The sequence below is a fragment of the Oryctolagus cuniculus genome, chromosome 19 (genome assembly GCF_964237555.1).
Source record: "Oryctolagus cuniculus chromosome 19, mOryCun1.1, whole genome shotgun sequence".
NCBI classification, from domain to species: Eukaryota; Metazoa; Chordata; class Mammalia; order Lagomorpha; family Leporidae; genus Oryctolagus; species Oryctolagus cuniculus.
Genome location: NC_091450.1, coordinates 53,446,920 through 53,459,011, shown reverse-complemented (window position 1 = coordinate 53,459,011; position 12,092 = coordinate 53,446,920). Strand labels below are relative to the sequence as shown.

The 12,092-nt window shown below is 39.1% G+C and overlaps 1 long non-coding RNA gene across 1 annotated transcript in view; it reads left to right on the top strand.

Annotated features, from left to right (window-relative positions):
* Window positions 1–6,358: 6,358 nt before the first annotated feature.
* The window catches only part of LOC138846918 (uncharacterized), a 28,328-nt gene continuing 22,594 nt past the window's right edge, over window positions 6,359–12,092 (top strand). The window contains exon 1 of the long non-coding RNA XR_011384423.1: window positions 6,359–10,866. This is a non-coding gene — a long non-coding RNA (uncharacterized lncRNA). The remainder of the gene's footprint in view (window positions 10,867–12,092) is intronic.

The window sequence follows — 12,092 nt, the reverse complement described above, 5'->3', positions numbered from 1 at the left end:
TCAATGGATTCTTTGTCAGATCAACACAGCAAGAAGTACAAATAATGAATCAGAAAAATGTTCTGAGCATTACAGTTGAACTTTAGAATACCACTCTACGTGGAGGGTGGGACTTACGCCCCAAGATGGTGACCCACCATGGGAACTTCCACCCTCATAGTAAGATGGGCAACAGACTCCGCCCCAAGGTGGTGGCCCCCATGACCAACCACATGCTACATGCCTGATTAATGGAGCAATGTATATTAAATCAAGTTTTATTATGGTAGCTTGTTACTTTCACCTCTGAGCTGGATTTTATTATGTTAGTTTGTTATTTTCACCTCTGAATGAGATTTTACAATGTTATTTCCTTATTTTTCTCTCTGAGTGTGATTTTATACATTAAGCTCTATAATAGGTATAGTAGCTCTGAGATGTCAGATTAAGTGTTAAGGTAGATGATCAGAGATATAACTGGGCCAAAGCTTAGCCCTATTTACCTCCTGTCTCCCCAGGTTACAAAGTGATTTTAAAAGAATTTATTTATTTATTTGACAGGTAGAGTTACAAACAGTGAGAGAGAGAGACAGACAGAATGGTCTTCCATCCAATGGATCACCTCCCAAATGGCCACAACAGCTGGAGCTACGCTGATCCAAAGCCAGGAGTCAGGTGCCTCCTCCTGGTCTCCCATGCAGTGCAAGGGCCCAAGCACCCGGGCCATCCTCCACTGCTTTTTCTGGGCCACAGCAGAGAGCTGGACGGGAAGAGGAGCAACCAGGACTAGAACCCGGTGTCCATATGGGATGCTGGCTCTGCAGGCAGAGGATTAGCCTAGTGCGCCACAGCACTGGCCCCACAAGGTGATTTAGCTATGGATAGTTCTACATCTGTTCCTTTGGAGACTCCATGACAGATCCACACTTAATAATTGGGAGGCCCTTCGACTAGATGGGATTAAGAAATTATAGCTAATGCAATGTATCCATGTAAAATGCTAAGAATAATTAAGCTCATGAAGACCTGTGTCTGTTTTTATTTTCTCAGGTCCTACAGAGACTGTAAAGCTGTATAGCTCTGCATACATTCCTACAGACTTACTTCTAAGGGTACAGTTTAAAACTTGATATGGGATCGCAAATCCCCTTGGGCTAGATGGTAATGTTAACATCTTAAGTTTTAAAGTGATCCTGTCTATAGGATTACGTATTAACTGCTAATAGTAAATAAAATTAAAGAGGAGTGAATGCTCCAATATGGGAGGGAGTCCTTACAGCAGACTCACAGAGTGGCAATCTCCTTAAGTAGCACTCAGTGACCTCAAAATCGCCCCTGAAGGCATTCTGGTCTGGCTAGAAAGCCCACAAGAGCATTTCAGGCATGGAAATCCAGGGCACTCGTGGAAAAAGTGTCCCTATGTGGAGAACCTCCCTGGATGAGACCCCAGTGGAAAGGAGAGGTCATCAAAGTAGAATGTACTTTTCTCCCGAGGGAGGAGAGGACTTCCACTTTGCTTATGGCCTTGTCTGAATACTGATGGAGTTTGTGGAACTCAAAAGGCTTCCATGGCCTAGGCAGCTTATGTCAAGAGCCTCGGGTGATCACTGATGTCACACATAAGAGTGTTAGTTGTTAAATTAACAACAGGAGTCACTGTGTACTAACTTCCCATGTAGGACCTCTGTTCTCAAAAGAGCTACAGTATTAACATTAATGGTAAAAATTAATTCCAAAGATTTACTTTGTGCTATTGTGTGATATTATTCATCATAAGTTCTAGCTGTGGCTAAGTGTCAAGCTCCATTGCCTGTATTCTTAGGTATTTATTTAAAGTTTATTAAGTGCCTCAAATGTAAAATCTTGGATATAAGTCTCTCTGTGAAATTTCTGTCTCATATGTTTTAACATAGGGTCAGCTATTTAAAGGCAGCTGAGGAGATTTCTGAGAATGACAAAATTCTGTGGAATTTGGATTCCAAGATTTGAATTCCAAGCTTTTGTATACAGCTTTAAAGAGGCCCTGATGCAGACTCTGTACTGAAAAGTGTAGCAACAAAAGTTGTTATGGATTCCAGGATTTGGATTCTAAGCTGTGTTTGCTTAAAAAGCCTCTGACATAGACACAATGTGCTGGGCATGGGAGCTACAAAAGCTGTTCCAAGGAATCAAGGAGTTTTTAACAAAAACTCCAACATTAACAATTCCTGAGCAAACCATTCATAAGAAGATTCTCTTCAGATCAGTTTCAGCTTAAGTGAAAGGGACCTTACCAGGTGATATTGAGCATGACCACCTCCGTTAAATTAAGATTAAACTTCTGCCTCTTACATATTCACAGGTGAATGTGAAAGACATGCCTGATTATTCCTGTAAGCCAATCAGAGACCTTAGTACCTCTTCAAAGCAATAAGGATAAGTAAAGTTTTGCCTTTGTCACATCAAGACTGCTGTACCTTAAGGCAAAAATGCTGTACCTGCATTTCTTCATTATCTCTGGGAACTGTTATTGATAACAAAGCTACCTAATGAGTTATTTCTATTATATTTCTCTATATTCAAGCTAAATGGGTTATAATCTACATAAGGGTAACCTATCACTACCCACTATCTGGGAATCTGAAAAATATGTTGTTTTCATCTTAAGGGGCACCCCACTTATAATTGGTTTTGTTCCAGTTTTGTTTATGCTAATCAGCAAACTTATATGTTTCAGAACTCAACTTCTGGGAGTAACTGACCATGCAGGGGACACAGACATTGGCAATGACCAAGACTGCTCCCGCTCACAAAGCGAATTTGTTAGATAGGCTATGCAGAGAATTCCAGACCCATCGGCAGGGCCTGCACTATGCCCCCATAAGCAGGAAGCATTTACAGAAGAGATAATTCTACACCTATCAACTTCCCTTAGGATTAAGGAATGAAGTCTCTGAGGGGGAAATGAAGTAGACAGGCATACAGGTTAAAATTGATTAGGCTTGTGAGCTGGAAGACCATGCCTTTGCCACACCCCTGTGTGACCTCATGCCCCTATCTGGCCACATCTGAGCACCCACTGGCTAATCAGGTTAATTAGCCACTCCCCTTTGATAATGGATTAAAAATCTGTGACACAGTGTGTCTATCCCCCCTTTTATTCCTTTTTGTCACCCTGGCCTCTTGCCAGTAGGGGGCTGGCTATAGCCCTGTGCCTTCAGGGCACATGGCCTTCGGGCCAACCTGCCCTATGCTTCCTGGCCTGGATGCTCTTCCATGTGGCTGGTTCCTGGTACTTGGTATGAACGCAGATCTCTCTCTCTCCTATAAATAAAGCCCTCACTCTCCTATGCATCTTTCACACTAAATAAAAGCTTAAAATGTAAAAAAATAGAATACTACTCTAAATACTAGTGTCTGATCATTAGCATCACTTGTGAAAGAAGTAATCCTATCCTCTTAGACTCATCTTCTTCTCTCTTAACGTTTTCTCACTATCCAACATTGTATGACAGCTTTTGAACACCAGGATTTTGTTTTTTTGAAATAGTAAAGTGTGGCAGTCTTGAGTGTGCTGGAACAGGTTAATAGGGGCTTCAGGTAGCCAGTTGTTAAATTTTCCAGAAGTTTAAGAGCTGCTTGATGTCATCTTAGCTTTCAGCTTTGAAATTCCCTGTGTGCAGGGAACATGTCCCATGGAACGTGGCCACTTGTACAAGTCAGAGCAATTTCCCCATTCTGCACCACACAAATTAGTTTTAAATAAAGAGGATTCTGAAATTTCTTTAGTGAGTGATGATCAAAATTCTAGAAGTGTTTTTATATATGCATCAAAAAAGTTGCATACATTTGAATAAATGTATCTGTGATAAATGATTCAATTTAAAACATTTAAAATATTTAAACTATAAATCTGAGAGGATTTCAAAAGGTTCATGAAAAATGGAATTAAAGTGTAATTTTATTTTGGGGTACAAAAGATTTGGAGCTATGCATGTTGGAAATCTTTAAAGTTCATGAAAATTGCATATTATTTAAAAAGTGTATATAGTTTTAAAAGTTCTTCACACTGACATAAACTTATCTTTTTTTTTTAAAACATTTATTTGAGAAGTAGAGGTGATTATATCAATATATTTAAATTACACTAGGTAGCAACTATAAACATTCAAGTTTATTTTGTATACAATGATTAACAACAAAATTTCTCTTCATATTTCTCTATAGCTAAGGCTGCTCAGAAAGATATTTTAAATATAGTGAGTTTCAAATGTAGGCTTACTTTCTTCAGATTAGGAAGTTATCATGCATTTAAAATAAATGCTATTGAAAATAAATTACATAGAAAAAGTACTTTTTCAGATTATAATTTTACTTTCTTAAAATATTTATATATTTACTTGAGAAGCAGAGTTACAGACAGAGAGAGAGGTCTTCCATTGCTGGTTCACTCCCCAAATGCCTGCAATGGCTGGAGATGGGCAGATCCGAAGCCAGGAGCTTCTTCCAGGTCTCCCATGCAAGTGCAGAGGCCCAAGCACTTGGACCATCTTCTGCTGCCTTCGCAGGCCACAGAGCTTGTTCGGAAGTGGAGCAGCTGGGACATGAACTGGTGTTTTGGGATGCTGGTGCTGCAGAAGGAGACTGTGTCACAACCCCAGAAACTTATCTTTTAATTTCATTTTCCCTGAATTATTTGCACACATACATACATAAAATATATATAAACATTTTTTTAGTTTGACTTACTTTGAAAGTAGATGACAATGTCATTATGTTTAAAAACTGACTTATGCTTCAGTTTGAGGAGTTTTTAGTAACAGAGCTATAAAAAGATAGTATGAGAGAAATAAAAGCACTCAGACCTGCTAAAACACTTTTATTTATTAAAAGCAAGCATACTTAACCCTAACTGACGGGCCAAAGGAATTGTGAGCACAGCCACATTTTTAAAAATATGTATTAGTAGAAAGAGCATCACCTCCTTTATAAAATGAATTTCATTTTTTAAGAAAAGAAAGATGCATTTTACTAAATGCTACATGTCAAGTGACAGTGAAGTGATTTAAGTGGAATTAAAATACCAGTAAATGTGTCAGTAAAAATTTCAGTTGAGGGGCCAGCATTTTGGTGCGTCAGGTTAGGCTGCCACCTGCAAAGCCTGCATTCCATTTGAACCCCAGTTCGAGTCATGGCTGCTCTTCTTCCAGTCCAGCTCCCTGCTAATGTGCCTTAGAAAACAGCAGAAGATGGTCCAAGTCCTTGGGTCCCGCCTCCTCCCCACGTGGGAAACTTGGATGGAGTTCCAGGCTCTTAGCTTTGGCCTGGCCCAACCACTGAGGGGAGTGAACCATTTCCTGAGTGAATCAGCAGATGGAAGATGTCTTTTTCCTTATCTTTCCCTCTCTCTGTGTCACTCTACCTTTCAAAAAAACTAAGGTAAATCCTTAAAAATTGTTTTCAGTTAATTAAATCTCACTCATGGTACATTTTATTTGATATTATCAATAGTATTATTACTAAACTTATTTTCTATCTCCCACATCTGTACTTTAAATTCTCTCAATTTTCTGTTTGCAACAATCATGCATGGATTCTATAGATTAGGAATCTGAACTTGAAAAGAGAATTGGCTTAGAAGACCATGGAAGTGGCAAATTGCAATGATTTTCAACTCAAGTCTTCAGGTGTCAAACCTTCTGCTATTTTCCCCAAGTCATTCTTCTTTTCTGAATCTGTAAATGTTTTAAGCAAAAATATGCCCATTACAAACTAATTTTAACCAGAGTTCTGGTTAATCAGTGCAAAACTTTAAAAACATGTGCGGCTACTAAGATTTATTTTCTACTCTGACAGTTATTGCCATATGAAACAAATGATGTGCTTCACTCGTGTTTCTGTGTGCTGTGTGTATGCAAGGGTAGGGATGCTGGTAAATAAATAACATTTAGGAACAAATCATGTCCCTTTTTGAGAGCGGCAGCTTACATGTTAAGTACAAGAAAAATGTACAATCCCAGTTCATTTCCCCCCTCCGTGTAATGAAATGCTATCTTCTATCTAGTATATAATTCTAAAAACTTATTAAACATTTCAAAAGTTATGAGCCATGATATATGACATATCAAAAAATATCAAAGTATGGGTTTGGATGGAGTGCCTTGATCCAATACACAATCAGTACCCTTGGATTATCTGCAAGGTGAAATCTTCAGATTCACATAAACTTACTTACATTCACATAAACTTACTCATATGCCATTTGGGAGAAATTAGAAGTAGGTGTAGAAATTTTTTTGTATCTAATCTAAAATTTGGCTTTTAAAAAATATATCAGATTTCAGTTAAAGCTACTCTCCTAGGAAAATTTGCTTAACATAACATTTAGGTTAGTCTCTGAAATGCATACATAATAGCAGAATTAAAATTCCTTTTTAAAATTTTTATTTATTTGTTTATTTGAAAGGTAAAGAGAAAGAGAAAGACTTACCATTTGTTGATACACTTACAAATGCCTACAGTAGCCATGGCTGGATCAAACCAAAGCCTCAAGCTAGGAATTTAAACTCCATCTCCCATTTAGGAGACAGGGCCCCAAGCACATGGGGCTGCCTCCCAGCATAGGAGTCAGAAGAAGCTGAAATTGGAGGCAGCACCAGGTCTTGAACTCAAGCCCTCCAATATGCAATGTGGGTGTCCCAAGCAGCTTCTTAACTGCTTAACAAAATACCCACTTCGTGGTATTATCATTGCTATTTCCCATAAATTGATTTAGCAAAGAAAAAGGTTATGTATCCCAAAGTATTAACCCTTAACACATGATAGCTTGATAGTACCCCAAGGACTACTATTTATAATTATTTATGGTTAATTTTAAGTCACTTCTATCCAAAACTTGATTGTAAGGTACTTCTGGATAGGTAGTATATCATATTAATCTGTGTATTTCATAGTACATTGTACAGCAAACTACTCATGATTGCCACATGTCACATACGTCACATATCACACTTTCACCATAGGGTATACGCTATGTGTACACATTTCTAAAAGGGACAATAGTATCAAATGGTATTTAAAAGATACTTTATTTTTGAGTTTCCTATTTCAGCAAGATAGTCAATTCCCCATTCCCCCTTCTCCACACACATAAGCCAATCCTACACTCACTGCCTTTCATAGCCTCTTTTGTTCAAGAAATGCACTAGGATCAGTGCCTCTGTCCTCACCTTCTTCTTCCTCTTCTAGAAAGGCATTTATGCACCACATGCAAGCCTCTTCTGCTGTTATTCATAATCATTGCTACTGTATCCATTCTGCCTTCACCAGTCTTGTTACCAACCTTCTTTGCTTGTGTACTCTGCACAGGCTAGGCCAGCAATTCTTCACATTTTACACTCAGAAATTTTTTGATGTTCATTTCATTCCTCTCATAGGATCTCACATTCAGTATGTTTTCTTTTGATAGGCAGAGTTAGAGAGAAAGAGAGAGAGAGAGAAAGGTCTTCTTTCCATTGGTTCACCACCTAGATAGCTGCTATGGCCGGCACACTGCACCTATCTAAAGCCAGGAGCCAGGTACTTCCTCCTAGTTTCCCATGTGGGTACAGGGCCCAAGGACTTGGGCCATCCTCCACTGCCTTCCCGGGCCACAGCAGAGAGCTGGACTGGAAGAGGAGCAACCAGGACAGAATCCGGCACCCCAACTGGGACTAGAACCTGGGGTGCCAGAACCGCAGGCAGAGGATTAGCCTAGTGAGCCGCGGCGCTGGCCTCAGTATGTTTTCTAAGTAAATGTCACTTAATGTTTTCTTTTCTCTCTCTCTCCTCCCTCCTGCACACAGCCTCTCCCTATATAAAGTAATGGTAATAATGATGAAGAAGACAATGGAGATATGATTTACACAGTTTGGGAAGAGGAAGCCTTTCTTTGTCATTTGCATGTTATTTTGCTCAAACATGTTTACATCAGAGCTTCCCTGTTATTTGAGGAAATCATTATGTTGTACAACAAGTTGACTTTATTGCAGAGCACTGATTTTCTCTTTGGCTGATTTTACTTTTTTGGAAAGCAAGTACTACTTAGTCAATGTGAACAGAATTCTATCTGTGAAGGGTATTTAAGCAGTGTCCTACAAATGGAACTTCTATGATTTTTGACTTCTCATATTGGGGAAGTCCTTTTAGAAAAGCAGTCAGAAATGTGTTGCAGAAGATTCACCCAAAGACTATGATCTTTCTTGCCAGTGCGACTGCAGTAGGGAATGATCACAAGACATTTCTTTCCAGCAGCAGATGCAAGCAAACTGCTGTATAATACATGAGCTGGAAACTCAGGTTGTCTCAGATTTTAAGATTATTTTTATATCATTACTTTTATGTATTGTTTATTTTTATAATTTACAGTTTCTACTGTGAAGGCAAGTGAAATAAATAGGTAGATTATTGACTTTTAATCATCCAGAAATAAAAAATACCTGAGCTATTTGCTTCTCAAACCCTCCAAATGAAGAAAATTATACATCCTAGTAAATAATAAAGGCATAATATTTTAAAGAATGGGCTAAGGAATGTTTTTAGTAAATTTTGTCTTGATTAAAATCATTTAAGAGTACAAGTTTTAGTATTTTGTATGTTCTAACAGTTAGGCATGATGTGATTCTTTATCTGTTTACTGGGACTCTTTAAAGGAGAAGAAACACACACACACACACACACACATCCTGACACACATACTCTCACACTCATACACACTCATATACACAGTCACTCATACTTACACACTTACACACACACACCCTCACGCACACACTCATACATGCTCACCCATACTTACACAGTCACACATATATCACATGTATACTCTCACAGTCACACATACACACTCACTCATACACACACTCACCCATACACACACTCACTCATACTTAGTCACACACAAACAATTATACTATCTGATTCTAGTTAATTGGGCAGACTAGGATTAGTTATATTTCATCAAACATTCCAAAAAAACCTTTCCGAGGGAAATAAATTCATCTCTGGATGCCACTGGGCCTTGGAAATCATAGCTACACCTTCTGTTTCATTGTGGGCTGGCAGAAAATAACATACAGCTCCTTGTAGGAGCTCAGCTATTTTTCACTGTGAATTAGAACGCACTTATCCATTGTGTGAATTCTTTTTTTTTTCTTTTGACAGGCAGAGTGGACAGTGAGAGAGAGAGAGACAGAGAGAAAGGTCTTCCTTTGCTGTTGGTTCACCCTCCAATGGCCACCATGGCTGGCACGCTGTGGCCGATGCACCACACTGATCCAATGGCAGGAGCCAGGTACTTCTCCTGGTCTCCCATGGGGTGCAGGGCCCAAGCACTTGGGCCATCCTCCACTGCACTCCTGGGCCATAGCAGAGAGCTGGCCTGGAAGAAGGGCTACCGGGACAGAATCCGGCGCCCCGACTGGGACTAGAACCCGGTGTGCTGGTGCTGCAAGGTGGAGGATTAGCCTAGTGAGCCGTGGCGCCGGCCCCATTGTGTGAATTCTAAACTTTTACATTTTAGACTTAGCTCCATTTTAAGAACAAACTTTTCCTATTTTTTAAAAAGTTTTCTAATTCTTCATTGTATTAAATGTATTATTTCCAAATACTAAGGCCTTAGGCTACAGTCCTCTCTTAAAGGTTAGAGTTTACAATTAATCATTGAATCCCTACAATATGCGGGCATTTATCTAAATTATTTACTTAATTTAATGATCTTCACATGAATTCTGGGTTAAAGGTCAGGAAATGAAGGAAGTAGGGTTGAATAAGCAGGTGAGTGGCAGAAGTTGTGCTCTTAACATCAGATGAATGTGGCTTCTTGGGTAACCAAGAGTCTGCTTGTGTGTCTTAGTTATCATAGCAATACTTAGTATCATAATTAAATAGAGGTATTTTCTAATTCTTCTGTTTTTAATTTCAAAGATTTATTTATTTGAAAGGCAGAACTCTATAGAGAGGGAGAGAAACTAGAAAAAGGATCTTCCATCCACAGGTTCAATCCTTGAATGGCCACAATGGCCAGGGCTGAGCCAGGCTGAATCAACAAGCCCGATCTCCATCTGGGTCTCCCACATGGCAGCAGGGACCCAAGTTCTTGGCTCTTCTGCTTCCCAACAAGCTCCCTGCTAATTCTATTGGGAAAGCAGAAGAAGAATGCAGATGGAGTTCCTGGCTCTTGGCTTTGGTTGACCCAGCTCAAGACCTTTGTGGTCATTTGGGGAGTGAACCAGTGGGTGGAGGATCTCTCTCTCTGTTTGTCTCTCCCTCTCACTTTATCACTTGCTCTGCCTTTCAAATAAATAAATAATGCTTAAAAATGGAGAATCATTCTGTTCATACTTAGACCTCAAGCCTGCATGTTAAGAACTTACTAATTTCATATCTAAAATTGTCTTCTAGAGAGGATTTTGTCCATCTTATTATAATATCGTATGATGAGTGGTTATATACAGTTCATGTTTTGTAAGGAGAAAATTTGACACATCTCCAATTAGGTCATCAGTTGTTTGAAGGCAGATTGGAAAACCAAGGAATGTGTTGCGCATGATGGAAGTGAGAGTATTTTACTGCTTCTGCTCTCCATTTGTCCCAAGACTAGCACAGCACTTGGGAAAGCAGTAACTCAGCCATGATGAATACAGTAAATCACATGATTACATATATTTGAATGAATGAGTTGGTACTAATTTTTTTCAGATCCCAAGAAGGAAATTACAAGTCTGAAGTCCACAGCAAACCCAGGAAGGAAAGGACAGCATTTACCAAGAGCAAATCCAAGGACTAGACGCAGAATTTGCCCATCACAACTATGTGACTAGACTGAGGAGATACAAGATAGCAGAGAATCTGGATCTCACCAAAAGACAGGTAAAGCTGGGCATTGCCAGGGATTGTTTTCATTGCTTTGGTTCAATAACCCTCTTGTACCATTTTTAAAATATCCGAATCATTGTTCTTAATTATCAAAAGGAAGAAAGGTGTGCTATTTAATGATTAAGTATTTTTACCCAGCAAAATGAAAAAATTAAAAATTGGTGAGTGATTTTATGGGGGAAAAAACCCTACATTTATTGAGTTTAAAGAAGAATTCTGTGTTCTGCAATAACATTCTTTCTGTATTTGTTGGTGGTGGGGAGGTGTGTGTGAAAATATTTATTTGACATAATGATGGAATGTGGTGAGGAATTTTGTATCCTTTCAAAATCTCCTATTTGGCATGTTAGAAAGTCGACAACCCCTGAGTAGTTTCCTGTATTGGTCAGAATAGGGTATGTTATGTTGCGCTAACACATTAGCTTCCGAGCCTCAATGGCATGATACAAAAATGCTCATTTGCTCACTCTCCATACTGAGTCTCCTAAGTCCAGCTTCCAAATAAAAACTCCCAGCATGGAGGCTCTCTGGCATCTCCACTTATGATGTCATTGGGAACCGTGGAAGGTGAGAAGTCATTGCGAGTTCATGCACTGGCCCTTGAATGCTTGCATGGGCCATGACCCACATTAATGTTTCAGGTTCAGAAATCATCAAATGGTGCAACGTAAAGGAAATGATGGAATACAAGGGCATGTAGACCATTCATGAATATTTTTGTCCCATTACTCCAAATATTTTTGAAATTGTGCTGGTCTTGGTAATGCAAATTTCTGCTACAAACTCAGAGAATACTTTGGAATTATTAAAAATTTGTGGATCTCAAATAGTAAGACCTAAAGAGTACTATTACATTAATTTTGTATTAATTACTTCCTAGATCCCCTTCTTGAATTTTATTTGGATGACAAATGGTCTCCTCTTATGATGCTCCCAGCACACTCTTTGTAAGGGCTGTGACTTGCCCTGGGAGAATCTAACCGACTTACAGTTACCAGTTGTTCAGCTTTAGATAAACATTCCTGAAAGTCAAATGCAAAGATCTTTATGGACAGTGCAGTTATTATTGGCACTTGGAGGGCTGGACTCTCATTTCCTCTTTCACTGTACACACCTCCTCCAGGACCCCACTGGAACCAAGGAAATATCAACAGGGTGCAGACATTTGAATGCATATCTTAGGTGAGAAAACTGTTCATCTAATTTCTTAAATCATCTTT